Here is a 17,058-nt window from a genome sequence, read left to right on the forward strand (position 1 = left end):
GCGTTTAACCGGTAACGTTCAACAACGCCTTGTTTCGGATCGCAAAAGCCTGCTTTTACCTTTTTATTTTTAACCTGGGCTTAAAACCAGGTTCAGAAGAAGACAAAATTTCGATTTCGGGGTGGAGTAACCCTTTAAATGACGACGGACGACAAGAAGAAGCTAAACAATGAAACCAAATTATTTAAAAGGGTCAGAGCAACGTTTTTATATTGATAAACTGTCCACGAAATCAGATGCTAGCTACGCTTCTGTTTATATTTGTATCGTAGCATAGCATCAAAAACGCTGCACTGCAAAAGCTGGGAACAACACCACAAAAATGCTTCAGGGTTTAAAATAAGGTACGATATGTTTATTGAAAGCTTTGTCACCGCTTGATAAAGACAATAAATGTGCAGCACGCGAAATACAACATAACGTAAGGTAATGGCTTTTATATTAGATGCTGTGTAGGTGAAGCATGCTAACCCGATCTCAAGAAAGTGCGCCAAATAAAAATCAAATCTCGTGCTATTGATATGCAAAAATTTACTTTGACGTGTATATGCTGCATGAAGGGGTTGTGGGGTAGTTGCGTTTATCATACGCCCACCAACGAATTTTGTATAACATGCATGTGAAACCTGCGTATTAAATGCACGCCAGACATGTGCATATCATATGAAGTCATTTTTATCTGGCTCAGCATGCATGAGTCTCCATTTCATCTTGTTTACAAAAAAAAAAAACCACAGCACTTTCTTAACATCTTAATTTGTTTTTAACTAAAAACAGAGACAAATGCCTTAAAAACCTGAAGTAAAGATCAAAAGAACGGACCTGAAATCTCTTTCCAGTGCAGAGTGAAGCAGATAGCAGATAAACTCTCTTATTAACTTAAAGGACATTTGTTTCTAATTTCGACGAAGTCATTGCAATCAATTTTAAAACACGGCTATATATCAAGCCGACGGTTTGCACTGTATTTCACCGGAAGGCAGAGAGAAGGCCCGCTTCATGAGAAAGCCGCACACACACACACTCAAGCCCACTCGTTTCAAGAACTACCGACGCTTTCCGTGAGGCCTAATATAGTGCATACCGATTTGGTTTGTAGAGCTGCTTCAAGCCTCGAGACGTCTGAGAGGATACACCGGCGTGACCCTTTAATAAGCTAGTTTGAACTCAATGTTCAATTCGAATTCTCCAGAGTAATAAATTGAGCCGAGAGACAGTCCTTAAATTTAACCTGTCTCCCAAAAACCATATATTTAGAGGCAGAGAGACGCGGCTCTTAATTTATGAGTTCGATCTTCTGTTCTTCTCCGGGAAGATACACGTCACCTCAGGTTGAGGTGATCCAGATTTAAGAGATCCAGAAAAGTGAGCGCATTATCATTCTTGCATTATTTGGTAGATTTCAGGACGAGAAAGTAGCAAACAGCATCACGCTAAATAGTCTCATGTTTCTTGGGAAGTATATTCTCCAAAGGTCAGCCCTGTGACGCTTGCGGTGGTTGTCGCGCGTCTCTGGGTCGCAAAGGTGTTTTGATTGGTTTAAAGCACACGTGTAAAGCACAGCATATAAAAGCTGGGTGAACTTTGACCCGTGAATCTGCATACCAAAAAAGGACGGAGCGCTGGAGGTTCGTAGCGCCGGAAACTGGAAGACGACTAACATTTTCAAGCCGTGAGCCCTCTGGAAATTCCTGGATGTTTTGTTTTTAAAAAAATGGGGATGTTTAATTTATGAGTAAAGTAAGTATGTAAGTAAGTATTTTAATCATGGACACTTTGTTCTGAAACATAAATTGAAACATGCCTCATATCTCGAACATGAATTATGAAGGGTTTTTTCCATTCATCGAAACGCACAATGTTGTAGAATTTATAATAAACAAACGATAAGGTGATGTTTACTGCAGACCGTGTTTTAGTCATTATTTGAAGAAGTCATTACAAAAGCCCAAAGGAAATACACTAGGGATGCCGTGGCAAATTAGCCTTTCGGGTTTGCTTATAAATTACCCTTGTTGTACAGTTTTACAGAGGATCTGATTGTCACAGATTGACCTATAGGCTCAATAAAAAAAAAAAAAAAAAAAAAAAACTGGACATGCAAAAGTAAATCTGCTTTTTGGCTAATATATATATATATATATATATATATATATATATATATATATATATATATATATATATATTAGCCAAAAAGAATTTTAGTAGTGATAAAAAAAGAAAACACATATTTAAAAGGTGATTTTTCTTTTACAGCAAATAACAAGAGTCAAAAAAAAGACAATTATTATTCCTTATATGTTGTGCAATTTACTGAATATATATAATACTACAATTTATTTTAGGAATGTTTAATTTTTATTTCATTTACAAAATGTTTACGAAATAAAATTACGTAAAAATCATTTTAATAGTGTCTAAAAAGACAAAATTTAAAAATTTAAAAAAATTTAAAGAAAAAAAATAAAGAAACAGACAAAAATAATGATTAAAAAGACCAAAGAGACCATTTTTAAAATTAATTATTAAATAGAATTGTTATTTTTATAAAAAAATAAATATATACAATTCTTTTATTTAGATGCGATTTAGGTTTTACAGAAAAAACGGAAAACCTTTTTACAGAGCAAGGCAGCTGTAATGAGACCGAAAGCTGTAAGAGAGTGACTGAGGACATATTTTTGTCTGAGATAGATGTAAGATTTATTTAGTTGGTCTGGTATGTTACTCCACCACTTCTGTGTAAACACCCAAAAACACAGTGTTTAGAAGCAGAGGTTCATGCACTAAAAGTGTAATCAAGTCCTTAGGCCTCTTGTTTGAATCCGTCCGTCCCTGTTTAAAGTCACGCAGCAGACATTCAGACTGTGGCGATGGGTGCATTAGCCGTGATTATGTTTAAGCGGCGTGTTAATATTCACAATCTCCGCCATCTCTCGCCTCAACTCAACCAGGGTTCATCCGCACGAGCACGCGTTCTTTGAAGTGCTCTCATCACGGCGTAAAACAGACATTAAATCATTTTACGAAGATTAAACTCCTTTCTGGAGAAGAGCTCCGAACCCTGAAAGAGTCTTCTCTTACAAATAAAAAAAGCGTTCAATTATTAATGTCTGTTAAAGCTACCCAGAGGACAGTTTTATCGCTCTTTCAAATTAAATATCGATATGACAGAGCAGCCTCTTACTTAAAAAAAGCTTTTCATATACGCAGTATAATGTTGTATATCTCAAGCAGACTATAATTTCTGCCCAAACAGTACAGTCATGACACTGTCTTTGCCACGTAACATTTATGCAGCGCAAACATGCTGATTAATATAAACAGAGTGACTCATATATTCATATGAAACACTGATCCTCCGCTCTTAATGTCACCGAAGCAGACCGTGGAAGAGATGCAGGACAAACCGGCGTGACAAGAGAGCTTTAACATACACACACGGGCCGGGATGAGAAGAGCCGTATGGATCGATGGAGGCTGCTTCATGAACTCAGATCCCTGGAATGTTCTGCGGGAGGAATATGGAAATTGTGGACGTGACTCAAGGAGCAGACGCTTCTCATACAGTCAGAGGGAAAAAACACGCATAAAGCGTGACCCGTCAAGAACGCGTCTTGATTCGCATTTCGCCCTGCGATTGAAAAAAAACGTTTCATGTTCGGTGCAAATAAACATTCTCTATGCTGCATTGATGACAGCATGATCACGAAAATAAAAATGACAAAACAAACACGAAAAAGACAAAATGCTGATTGATTTCTACAAAAAAAAAAAAAATACTGATGGAAATTTCTTTATGCAAATAAAATACAAAATTATTGATTTTTTTATATTGATTTTTATAGAAAAAAAAAAGTCTGATTAAAGAAAAAAAGATAAAAATGCTGATGGTAAATACTAATTAAAGTCAGCATTGTGGTCATAATTTATATATATTATATATATATATATATATATATATATATATATATATATATATAATTTTTATTGCGCTATTAAACAAAACACTAAATATAAGTCAGTTATTAAAACATAACAAATATAACGTCTAAATGTAAATAATTATAAACAATTTGAATGAAATAAATGAGTAAAATAAAATGCAAACCATATATTTTTATATATCCTGATAAAGAACAATAATGACAAAATGTACTTAATTGTATTTACAATAATTGCATAGTTCTTAAAAAAAATCAAACAGGTTATATCAGCAAAAATAGCCAATTTTTTCAGTTTATCACAGGGTTAAATATGACCATGACGTTGCATACAATAAAACACATAAGGATTATATCTTTCAATGTTGTTCCTTTGAAATCAAACCTCTACAGATTACCTGTGTTTAATTATGGCTCATTTGTTAAGAATCTGAAATGTATTTTTTGAGAACAGTAAAACTTGAACGTGTGCCTTTTCTGACAGCTTCATAACCGAATCCATATTTAGCGTAAATGACTTTATTGAGGAGGTCAGCAGATACGGGAATATTTCTGACGACACAAGAGACACTAAAGCCTCCTAATGCACTGCACGAATCTTTCTGACATCGATTGTCCATCAGAGCCAGGAAGAACGGCAGACTATAAATAAAAGATGCCACTTCATGCTCGTCTGCCTCAGATGGCAATTAAACAGGACGCTGAATGACCAAAGCGGAGGAAGGAAGGGTATTAGCGTCTAAGCCGGCATCGCCAGGGGCTCTCAGAAAATCAAGAGAGGGCTGTTTGAAGTAATCTGTGCTGGATGTGGGAGAAGGTCATGCGGTCTCCCACGTGCTTTCTCCTTCGCGATTTATTTCAGAACAGAAACAGAACTTACAGTACAGATGCTCGACACTCGCCTCGCTGACGGACGTAAATGTTTCTGTCAAAAACAACAAACTGCTGGCATCCTATTAAATCATGCTTCCAGATGCAGAGCTGCTAGGTTTATTTTGAGCATGATTAATCCTAAACTCTTTACTGAAGCTCTTCGAAGTCTAAAGTTGAGCCCAAGCCTTTGTTACTTATTCCAAAACGTCACTTTAGAACTACGATAGAATGTTAAATTAAAAGCATATTTGTACTGAATTAAAAGAAGTGTAGTATGAGAGAGAGAGAGAGATGGAAAAAGTAAATTATTAATATACCTGCATCTGATAAAGCATTCGTTCTTTATATCAATCTCATATTCACAATAAAACATTAGTTTGAATGCCCGCTGAGAAAAGCGATATCTTTTTTTGTACTATGTCTGCTAAGGGTGATTTCTGATTTGTTAGCTGTATTTAAAAAATAAAACAAGTCATTTTGTAACTTCGTGTCAGCTAGCTGTCATTAATTTGCAACGCCATGTCTACTAACTCTCAGAGTAGACTAGTATTAGTAGTATAAGGTGACATGTACTCTTGCAAAGTTTCTGGTAGTCGGTATTTTGTATGTTGTGGACGCATCAAAATAAAGTGTTAGAAGGTATTAAGATATTATGTAGATACGAAGTTACTTACTGTTAGTAGAACGTCTAAAGTGGACTATCGAAATAAAGTGTTAACTAAAATTATTTACTTCTGACTGACAGAACGCACACTGTTTTACAGTAATAAATACAATTATTGTTTTTAAATATATAAAATATTATTTACTCTATAATAATATTCAAGAAAACATAACAGTCATTATATATATATATATATATTATATATATATATATATAAAATATTATTTGCTCTATAATAATATTCAATAAAACATAACAGTATATATATATATATATATATATATATATATATATATATATATATATATATATATATATATAAAATATTATTTACTCTATAATACTATTCAAGAAAACATAACAGTCATTATATATATATATATATATATATATATATATATATATATATATATATATATATATATATATATATATATATATATATAAAATATTATTTGCTCTATAATAATATTCAAGAAAACATAACAGTCATTATATATATATATATATTATATATATATATATATAAAATATTATTTGCTCTATAATAATATTCAATAAAACATAACAGTATATATATATATATATATATATATATATATATATATATATATATAAAATATTATTTACTCTATAATACTATTCAAGAAAACATAACAGTCATTATATATATATATATATATATATATATATATATATATATATATATATATATATATATATATATATATATATATATATATATATTATATATATAAAATATTATTTGCTCTATAATAATATTCAATAAAACATAACAGTATATATATATATATATATATATATATATATATATATATATATATATATATATATATAATATTATTTACTCTTTAATACTATTCAAGAAAACATAACAGTCATTATATATATATATATATATATATATATATATATATATTCTTCTTCTTCTTCTTTTTCTTCCGCTTATCCGGGGCCGGGTCGCTGGGGCAACAGTCTAAGCAGGGATGCCCAGACTTCCTCTCCCCAGACACTTCCTCCAGCTCTTCCGGGGGACACCGAGGCGCTCCCAGGCCAGCCGAGAGACATAGTCTCTCCAGCGTGTCCTAGGTCTTCCCGGGGCCTCTTCCCGGTGGGACATGCCCGAACACCTCCCTTGGGAGGCGTCCGGGAGGCATCCGAACAGATGCCCGAGCCACCTCAGCTGGCCTCTCTCGATGTGGAGGAGCAGCGGGTCTACTCCGAGCTCCTCCCGAGTGACTGAACTCCTCACCCTATCTCTAAGGGAGCGCCCAGCCACCCTACGAAGGAAACTCATTTCGACCGCTTGTATCCGGGATCTCATTCTTTCGGTCATGACCCAAAGCTCATGACCATAGGTGAAGTAGGCGAAGATCGACCGATAATCGAGAGCCGCCTTGCGGCTCAGCTCTTTTTTCACCATGACAGACCAGTACAGCGACTGCATTACTGCAGAAGCTGCACCGATCCGCCTGTCAATCTCTCGTTCCATCCTTCCCTCACTCGTGAACGAGACCCCAAGATACTTAAACTCCTCCACCTGGGGCAGGAGCTCCCCACCAACCTGAAGGGCAAGCCACCCTTGTCCGACTGAGGACCAAGGCCTCAGACTTGGAGGTGCTGATTTTCATCCCTGCCGCTTCACACTCAGCTGCAAACCGCCCCAGCACACACTGTAGGTCTTGGCCAGATGCAGCCAACAGAACAACATCATCAGCAAAAAGCAGAGAAGCTATCCTGTGGTCACCAAACCAGACCCCCTCCGGCCCCTGACTGCGCCTAGAAATCCTGTCCATAAAAATAATGAACAGGACCGGTGACAAAGGGCAGCCCTGTCGGAGTCCAACATGCACTGGAAACAAGTCTGACTTAATGCCGGCAATGCGAACCAAGCTCCTGCTCTGATCATACAGGGATCGGACAGCCCTTAGCAAAGGGCCCCTTACCCCATATTCCCAGAGCACCCCCCACAGGACACCACGAGGAACCGGTCGAATGCCTTCTCCAAATCCACAAAACACATGTAGACTGGTTGGGCAAACTCCCAGGAACCCTCCAGCATCCTGGAGAGGGTATAGAGCTGGTCCAGTGTTCCACGTCCAGGGCGAAACCCGCATTGTTCCTCTTGAAGCCGAGGTTCAACTATCGGGCGGATTCTCCTCTCCAGTACCCTGGCATAGACTTTCCCAGGGAGGCTGAGAAGTGTGATCCCCCTATAGTTGGAGCACACCCTCCGGTCCCCCTTCTTGAAAAGAGGAACCACCACCCCCGTCTGCCAGTCCAGAGGCACTTTCCCCGCGCCCACCACGCGATGCTGCAGAGGCGTGTCAGCCAAGACAGCCCCACAACATCCAGAGACCTGAGGTATTCCGGGCGGATCTCGTCCACCCCTGGTGCCTTGCCACAGAGGAGCTTCTCAACCACCTCAGTGACCTCAGCTAGGGTAATGGTCGAGTCCCCCCCCGGATCCCCGGCCTCTGCTCCCTCAGTGGAAGACGTGTTGTGACGGGATTGAGGAGGTCCTCAAAGTATTCCTTCCACCGCCCCACAATATCCCCAGTCGAGGTTAGCAGGTTCCCATCAGCACTATATACGGTGTTGGCAGGGCACTGCTTTCCCTTTCTGAGGCGTCGGACGGTTTGCCAGAACCTCTTTGAGGCCGTTCGATAGTCATTTTCCATGGCCTCCCCGAACTCCTCCCAGACCCGAGTTTTTGCCCGCACACCCACCGGGCAGCAGTCCGCTTGGCCCACGGTACCTGTCAGCTGCTTCAGGGGTCCTCGGGCCAACCATGCCCGATAGGACTCCTTCTTCAGCTTGACGGCATCCCTTACTTCCGGTGTCCACCATCGGGTTCGGGGTTGCCGCCACGACACGCACCGAGACTTTACGGCCACAGCTCCGACGGCTGCGTCGACCAAAGAGGTAGAGAACATAGTCCATTCGGACTCAATGTCTCCAGCCTCCTCGGGATCGGTCAAAGTTCTGCCGAGGCGGAGTTGAAGATCTCCTGACAGGGGTCTCTGCCAAACGTTCCCAACAGACCCTCACGGTACGTTTGGGCCTGCCAAGTCTGTCCGGCCTCCTCCCCCGCCAACGGATCCAACTCACCACCAGGTGGTGATCAGTTGACAGCTCCGCCCCTCTCTTCACCCGAGTGTCCAAGACATGCGGCCGGAGATCAGATGATACAACCACAAAGTCGATCATCGACCTCCGCCCTAGGGTGTCCTGATGCCAGGTGTACTGGTGGACACCCCTTATGCTTGAACATGGTGTTCGTTATGGACAGACCGTGCCTAGCACAGAATTCCAACAACAGAACACCACTCAGGTTTAGATCGGGGGGGCCGTTCCTCCCAATCACGCCCCTCCAGGTGTCACTAGCATCACCAACGTGAGCGCTGAAGTCCCCAGCAGGACGATAGAGTCCCGGTTGAGCACTTTCCAGCACCCCTCCCAAGGACTCCAAGAAGGCCGGGTACTCTACACTGCCATTCGGCCCGTGAGGCACAAAATGACAGTGAGAGTCCTCCCCCAACCCAAGTCGCAGGGAGGCGACCCTCTTGTCCACCGGGTTAAACTCCAACACATGGCGGCTAAGCTGGGGAGCTATGAGCAAGCCCACACCAGCCTGCCGCCTCACTGCGGGCAACACCAGAGTAGTGAAGAGTCCAGCCCCTTTCGAGAAGATGGGTTCCAGAGTCCAAGCAGTGCGTGGAGGTGAGCCCGACTATCTCTAGCCGGTATCTCTCAACCTCACGCAACAACTCAGGCTCCTTCCCCAGAGAGGTGACGTTCCATGTCCCTAAAACTAGATTCTGAGTCCAGGGGTTGGGTTGTCGAGGTCCCCGCCTTCGACTGCTACCCAAACCACAAGGCACCGCCCCTTACGGTCCCCTCCTGCAGGTGGTGGGCCCACGGGGATGGCCCCACGCCGCTGTTCGGGCTGAGCCCGGCCGGGTCCCGTGGGGCAAGACCCGCCACCAGGCGCTCGCATGCCGGCCCGGCCCCAGGCCTGGCTCCATGGCGGGGCCCGGCTGCGCCATACCGGGCGACGTCGCGACTCCATTCCAGGTCTTTTCCATAAGGGTATCATGGACCGCTCTTTGTCTGGCTTGTCACCTAGGACCTGTTTGCCATGGGAGACCCTACCAGGGGCATATAGCCCCGGACAACCTAGCTCCTAGGGTCATTCAGGCACTCAAACCCCTCCACCACGTTAAGGTGGCGATCCTCGGAGGAGTATATATATATATATATATAAAATATTATTTGCTCTATAATAATATTCAATAAAACATAACAGTATATATATATATATATATATATATATATATATATATATATAATATTATTTACTCTATAATAATATTCAATAAAACATGACAGTCATAATATAATATATATAATATATATATATATATATATATATATATATATATATATATATATATATATATATATATATATAGCAACAGCAACTTAAATGTGATTTGAATAAAGATGGGTTTACTGCAAAGATCTATGGAAAACTGATCAATACTAGAAGAAATGAGACGTCTGACACCTTATTAGTCACTAGTCTTTGTTTTCACTTTAAATTAGCTAGTTCACCCCCATCAAACCACCAATTTGGATCCTCTTAGAACAGCTTGGAACAATTACCGGTTTAGACCAGCTTGGACCAGGTGATGACCAGTTTAGTCTAGCTTTCACCAAGCAACTGCCTCCACCTAAAACTGGTGTTAGCTGGAGCGTCCAGTCTCGACATTCCTCATTCACACAGTTCTCTGACTTTATGTAATGGCGATACTAACAAGACAAAACTCCCACACCTGCACTTTGTCAATGCCAGATTCCTTTGAAACTGATAAACTAAAACAAGTAGTTACTGTTAACATCAACAAAAAAAAAACTTACATCTGGGTGGAAGAACAGACCTGATCCACTCACAGCTGCACGACTGTGACCGTCCACCAGGAAAACAAGCATATTCCATTGAAAATATAAAGCAAGGGCTTTTCATGCATGTATAAAAAGCTAATAGTTTATGAAAAAGCCAGTGGAAACTAGTTATCAGGGAAAGCAGCTTGCCTTGTCCTTTTAAGATCAGGGCCAAACTATGATTCAGAGTTACGAGAAAGCAATCACAACCTTGATGCACTCGCCCCAGAGAATACTGAGAAACACGCCGCACTTTCCATACAAATAAACGCGCGTTTGTTGATGCAAACACTTGGCGCTTACATCCCACTTTCGCACAATGCAGGCACAGACGTCTGCCAGATGTCGCAAACGAAGAAAACGTTAAACAGTTAGCATAGACCGACACAGGCATATTCAGTGCGACGCGTACAATCACGTCACCAAACGGGCCGCTGCTTATTTAATCACGTCTCAGTTGGGCTACCAAAGATCTCCGCCGTCACATTGGGCTGCAAATTCGAGAGAGGGAAGGAAAAGTAGAGCAAATGGCCCGATGTGGAAATAAACTGACAGGAAAACACTTCAGAAAGAGAAAGCCACAGGCACGCCCTCTGAGACCGAATATTTATTTGGAAGCTGATTTTCAGCGGAGATGCTCTATCTCTGTCGGATCTGTTTAGACACTGGCAGATCCTCTCTAAACACGTGTTTCGCTCAGAAAAACACACTTTCCGTCATGTTATCTTAACGATATTCGAATTGCAGCTCGTGGCCAATATAAACGCTTAACCCACTTAGCAAGGCCGTGAACGCAGAGGAGACAACACAAGATTACTAGAATTTGAAATAACTGTTTGGTGTTTATTTACTGATTGGAATATTTAACCCAAAGTTTTACTTTTTTTTTTCACAAAACAAGCTCGTTTCATACGTAATCCGTTTAATCATGCGCCACTCGTCCTCTATAGGTGAAAGATCTGGGTCAGTTCAGCGCCAGACTCTTCTTCTACTGGAAGCCATGCTGTTGTAATATACAAAGGCCTTTTCTGAAATAAATGTCATTTGGAGCATATGTTGCTTTAAAACCTTCTTTCGGCATTCGTAGTGCCTTCCAAAACACGCAAGATGCCAATAATGTATATGCACTATCAGAGATGCTGGCTTTTGAGCTCAATGCAGATTCCTCTTTAGCCTCAAGACACGGCGTCCTTGATTTCCAACAAAAATATCAATCTTGGACCCGTCTGACCATTACAACACTTTTCCACTTTGAAACAATGAATGTAAAATGAGCTTTGGCCCACGGGATGAGCAGGGAAACTCAAAAGCAGAAATGTTTAAGCTGTCAAATAAAGCCCAAAATGTATAACGAAAGTGGTTACGTATTCATAAATCTCTTATATGGCTTCTGAAGACTTGGAATAGAGTTGCTGTAATGTTTTTTTCCCCTCTGGTCACGATTAACTGTCACTGTACAGCAAAAGCTGTATCTACAGAGATCCCGTAACAAATCTCCACAACACAACATAAACAGTCTGCAACACAATGAAATTAGCAAAACGACAGAAATAAGCGCAGCACAATGTAAACGATTGTGTTTACTGAGCCACTGTATTTATATACCAATGCTCAAATATGAACTAACAATAAAAATAACACACTGGTATCGAACACAAAATGGTGAACTATCCCTTTAATTTTTAAATTGTTATGAATATGTGGTTACTTCTTTGCTGGATGAGCCGCTGTTCTTCTAACGCAGCTGCGTTTGGTGTATTTTGGAAGGAAAGTCTGTCTCTAAGGTCCCGTACGCACGAAGAGGAATGTCTGTTCTGTAAGGGTTTCTGTCCTTGGCTTTGATCTGTTATCACCATCAGCAAGACACTGAACCTCAAAGGCCCCTGTGGTAAAACATCCTCGGCTTTACATCGGTCCCATAGTGAGCATAAAATCCATTAAACGAGAGCAAAACAAGAAAAACCCTCACGTCAAACGATTTTTTATCTTCTCCGGAGCACAAAAAGATATTTCGGCATAATGTTCATAACGCATTAACAAAGAACTGTCAAGCTCCAAGAGCTACATAAACGTGCTATGAATGTAATAATAGTCCATATAACTCATGCACTATATATGTCTTAATTGCGCAATGGAGCTAAATTTACAGTATTATTAATTGAAAAGCTCCTTATGCTGCACGGAAAAGACCACCATAAACATTTAAGAAAGACACTTAGGTTTTTGCCAAGTAACTGTTTAAATTTGTGAAAGACAGTCTTATGTAAGTGCACGAGTAAGACTTTGAGTCGGTGTGTGATTCAGCAGAGGAGGTGCGAACGCAAGATACTCCGATTCATCAAAACCACGATAAAGTTGATAAATGCACAGCTTCCTCCGACGTCGGATGCACTCCTGTACTTTGTTTAAAACTTTGAATGACTCTGGGGCGGAGTCTGGTTTGGAGTCTGAGCTTTACAGGTTCACGGGTGACCAAGAAACAGTCATCACCTTCATATTGCAATGAGTTATCGCGGAAATATCTGTTGCACAACACTCGAACCCTGGCTGAAACGAGCCGGACGCTGGACGGTCACCGTAAGCTGGAACGGTTTTATTCGCATTTCATAGCTTGATGGGAATCAGGAATTCGTTAATAAGCAGAGGTTTGCTGGGGGAAAACGCGACTCATATAGTACGCCGGAAACATCATTTAACTGTGAAACAGATACATAAATGGTACTTGCAGGTTGATGGCTATGATTGGGAACGCGTACTACGATATTATTCATACTATTTTGCCTAATGCATTCTGTGAGCAACAATCATTTTTTTAAACTTTACGTATTATCCCACAGTTCAACGTGTCTGATTTTCCTTGCACTTCCAGGTTGACAAATAAAGCAAACATAATATCAGCCACGGCACACAACATCTTAAAAGGTCCATTCCCAGTGTCCATAGCGATAGCATTTTTCTTTTTTGCAAGATATTCAGCATTTTTTTCTTTTTCTCCTCCCCTGCCATCATTATCTTAATGTTTGTCATTTTTTGTGGTCGTTTCAACATCTGGCCAAACGATTACGGTTGAAAATTATGTAATACCACCATATTTGCAGAAGTTTAAATTAAATTCATTTAAAACGAACAAAAAGCGAATATGGTTTACGTATAGTCATTATTCGATTAGAGCTCAAAATGTAAAACGTTAAGACAGCTTTATGCAAATTGAACTAAGGCAAAATAATGTTTTTAAATAAATAGTGTATTGATGATAATTGATTAAATATGTAATACTGTCATGTGACAGGCATTTAGCATTTTACTGTTTTAAAACATGTTTGCATAATTAAAGAGAAGAAATATTTGACAACACACGCAACGAACCAACGTGACCCAACGTCTAGACCCAAATCACAACTGACCTTTGACCTAACAACCCATTGTTACCCATTTGCTATTGTGCATGTTAAACACAACAAAACTAACAAAAACACTGAATTTTTCAACATGTTTCCTGCTATAGTATCTGATGGACAGCAAGTCCCTAGAAAAACACACAAACATAGTCAAAGCATAAAACAGCAGTGGCATTGAGATGTTTTCCCACGGCATGCTCCCAGGAATTAACCTGCATCCTTTCTGGAAAAAGGAGCAAATTGCATGCTAAATATGGCTCTACAAAACACACAACGCTCAAGTGAATCAGCCTGGATCAAGCTGAACTACACATAAAAACATCTCATGCCTTTTTTTTTTAAATGTGGCTAGCTGGCTGAGAAAAAAGCAGAGCCTGACCAGATGAGTTTACTGTACGTGAAGTCATGGAAGAGGATCTTGTCCAGCTGCTGAGTGATGGACGAAAGAGCTCGGAAAGCTGGAAACACAGAAGATGCTTTGTTGTATAAAAGTCCAGCACTTCACTTCGATGCAGTGTGCCAGAATTCATCATCAGGGCTTCCTGACCGCAATTTATGTCGTCGATTCGGGACTTCTAGAAAGAAACGAACGCCCGGCTGTGTCATGTGGTCTTGTACACCAAACAAAAGTCGATTTGTGCAATCGCTTGAGTGGTGGGATTTGAAAAATGACTGTAAATGAATGCATCCATATCAAACATATAAAACAAAGTAAAAAATATTGCCCAGATTTAACAGTAATGTCTTACAATAAAACATATCAGTGCGTTCAAATCGGCGTAAGAGATTAAATATCTCAACGTTTGATCACCAAAGACACTTACAGTACAAAAATAAACCTTAGTCCAAGGTTGGGCAATGCCTTGGGCAAGACGTAGAAATGTTTATTTGGAATGGATTCATTGAAATGTAGCATTACATCACTCGTTCATCATTGCATCCTCTGCAGTGAATGGGTGCCGTCACAAGTCCATCAGTTAACGCCTTATGATAATCTGTGTGCTTATAAGAAACAAATCCATCATTAAGGTGTTTTAACTTTATGAACTTCACCTGTGGCCAAACCGCTAAAATATTTGTTGAGTTGGAGCTTTTCTTCTTTTTTTTTTTCTGTAGACAGCTACATGATGGACAGAGGACTTGCATTTTAGCCCGAAAGCAACGGTTTCACGTTTAAAAAAGCCCGGGGTGTGTTTCATACAGATTTGTAGCTTTTCATTTCACTTGTCTGCGCTCTCATTCTGACGGCACCCATTCACTGCGGAGGATCAAGGGTGATGTAACGATACATTTCTACAAATGCGTTCAGATGAAATGCGTTCATTTTTGAGTGAGCTCTTCCTTTAAGTGTTTTAACAAACACTGGACAACAAACTCTCTTTCTTTAAGCTTTCTATTTTAACACAACTTTTGCGATAGTTGAACGTGACTCATTCCCCGTAAGGTCACCGCGTTCACGAAGTAACATCTGCAGTAAACATCGCTCTTGCATTTAGCAATCATAGCATAACAAAATCTTTTTACCATTAGAATATGTTAAATGGATTGAGAAATGCAATTATGAATTATTGATAATGCTATTAACAAATGTATGTGGATGGTGACGCCTGCAACAGTTCAGACAGTAACACACACAGAAGTCAGGGATTTAACTTTAACACCAGTTTTAAAGACACGTTTTATTACATGGAGACATAGAGTTTACGTCGGTGACATAGGTTTGAAACTTTTCTATTCATTGTATTATTAATTTTTCAAAAAGTTAAAGGGGCGATTCACCAAAAGTAAAAATTGTCATCATTTGCTAATTCTTATGTTGTTCCAAACCTGTTTCAGTTTCTTCTATTAAACACAAAATAAGATATTTTGAAGAATGTTGATGAAAAAATCAATGGTTACACTCAACCAATCACTGCTATAAAAATCTTACCAAGCCAAAACTTTTGAACGGTTGTGACTTACATAGAAGTGTTTCCACAAGGATTACACTCTAAACTTTTTTTTTTTTTTTAAATACACTTTGGACCAGATTTACTAACAGCATTAAAACAGTAGGCTACTGTCCAGATTTACTAAACTGGCCCTGAAAAGGCATGGCAAAAGCTATTTTTAGCCTGACTTTATGGAATATGCATTCGTAAGATCTTCCCTTTTTAAACGCACATTTTATGGGAGATAACGTATTCAAGTGAATCGTGCAAGATTTACTAATGTTTGCGCTCGTCAAATCGTCGAAAAAATAATATTTGCTCCATTTTTTATCGGCTAAAAAAGCACGCCTTAAAGCAGCCATTACAATGTGATTAAAACATTATTTAAAAGTGACTAAAATGTTTCTTACGCTATTGTAGAAGTTTATTTTTTTACCGAAATATAGCTAACCTCAAACATTTATTTTTAGCATTAACACAGAACTTGTTTTCCCATTCTAACGCTGTGTAACTTTTCAAAGCACTGGATCATTGGAAGATCCCAGAGTTGCATAGCCTTTAGTTTACAGTATCGGGTTAGCGACCGTTTTATTTGACAGCAATATAGCAGAGGCATTACTCTGCATTGAGCTTTTTTAAAAAAACTATTTCTGAGTGATTCGTCTCGCTACATTATTAGAACATTCGTGAAGAACAAACAACATTCCGAGAATGTTTTGAAATTTTTTTTTGTCTCAGTGTTCCACAAACGTTACAGGATTCAGGATTCCACAAACACAGGATTATAGAACCCTCTGCGTATCCGAACCATCACAGATTCACCTCATCATGACCTTATGCTGAACAATATAACGCTGAAAGCCCGGTACTAACATCTAAATCAAATCTGGCAACAAAAACAGTCTGGGGTCGACGGTAATGTACGTCTGCATGCAGAACAACAGCTCAATCTTAATAGGACGGTTCAAATATGAGGCGCGGATCGACAATCTGGTGGATCAATGCAAACTTCATCTTTTAAGATGTCTAGAATCTCTGCGTGTCTCATGAGGGAAACACTAGCAGCTCAGTGAGATCTCCAGAGACCTCTGTTCCGCTGCCAAGAACTGATGCAGATAAATGACGGGGATTAGACAGAGATGGAGAGAAATATGGCCCGCTGCCCTTAGAGAGAACGCATGATGGCTTATTAGAAACACTTAGAACAGCTTGTCCACTCGTCCTTCATCTCTAACCCACTGCGAAGGAAAACAAGGCTCCTAATGAGCCTCAAAATCCGA

This window comes from Puntigrus tetrazona, chromosome 3, assembly GCF_018831695.1.
Source record: "Puntigrus tetrazona isolate hp1 chromosome 3, ASM1883169v1, whole genome shotgun sequence".
Classification (NCBI taxonomy): Eukaryota; Metazoa; Chordata; class Actinopteri; order Cypriniformes; family Cyprinidae; genus Puntigrus; species Puntigrus tetrazona.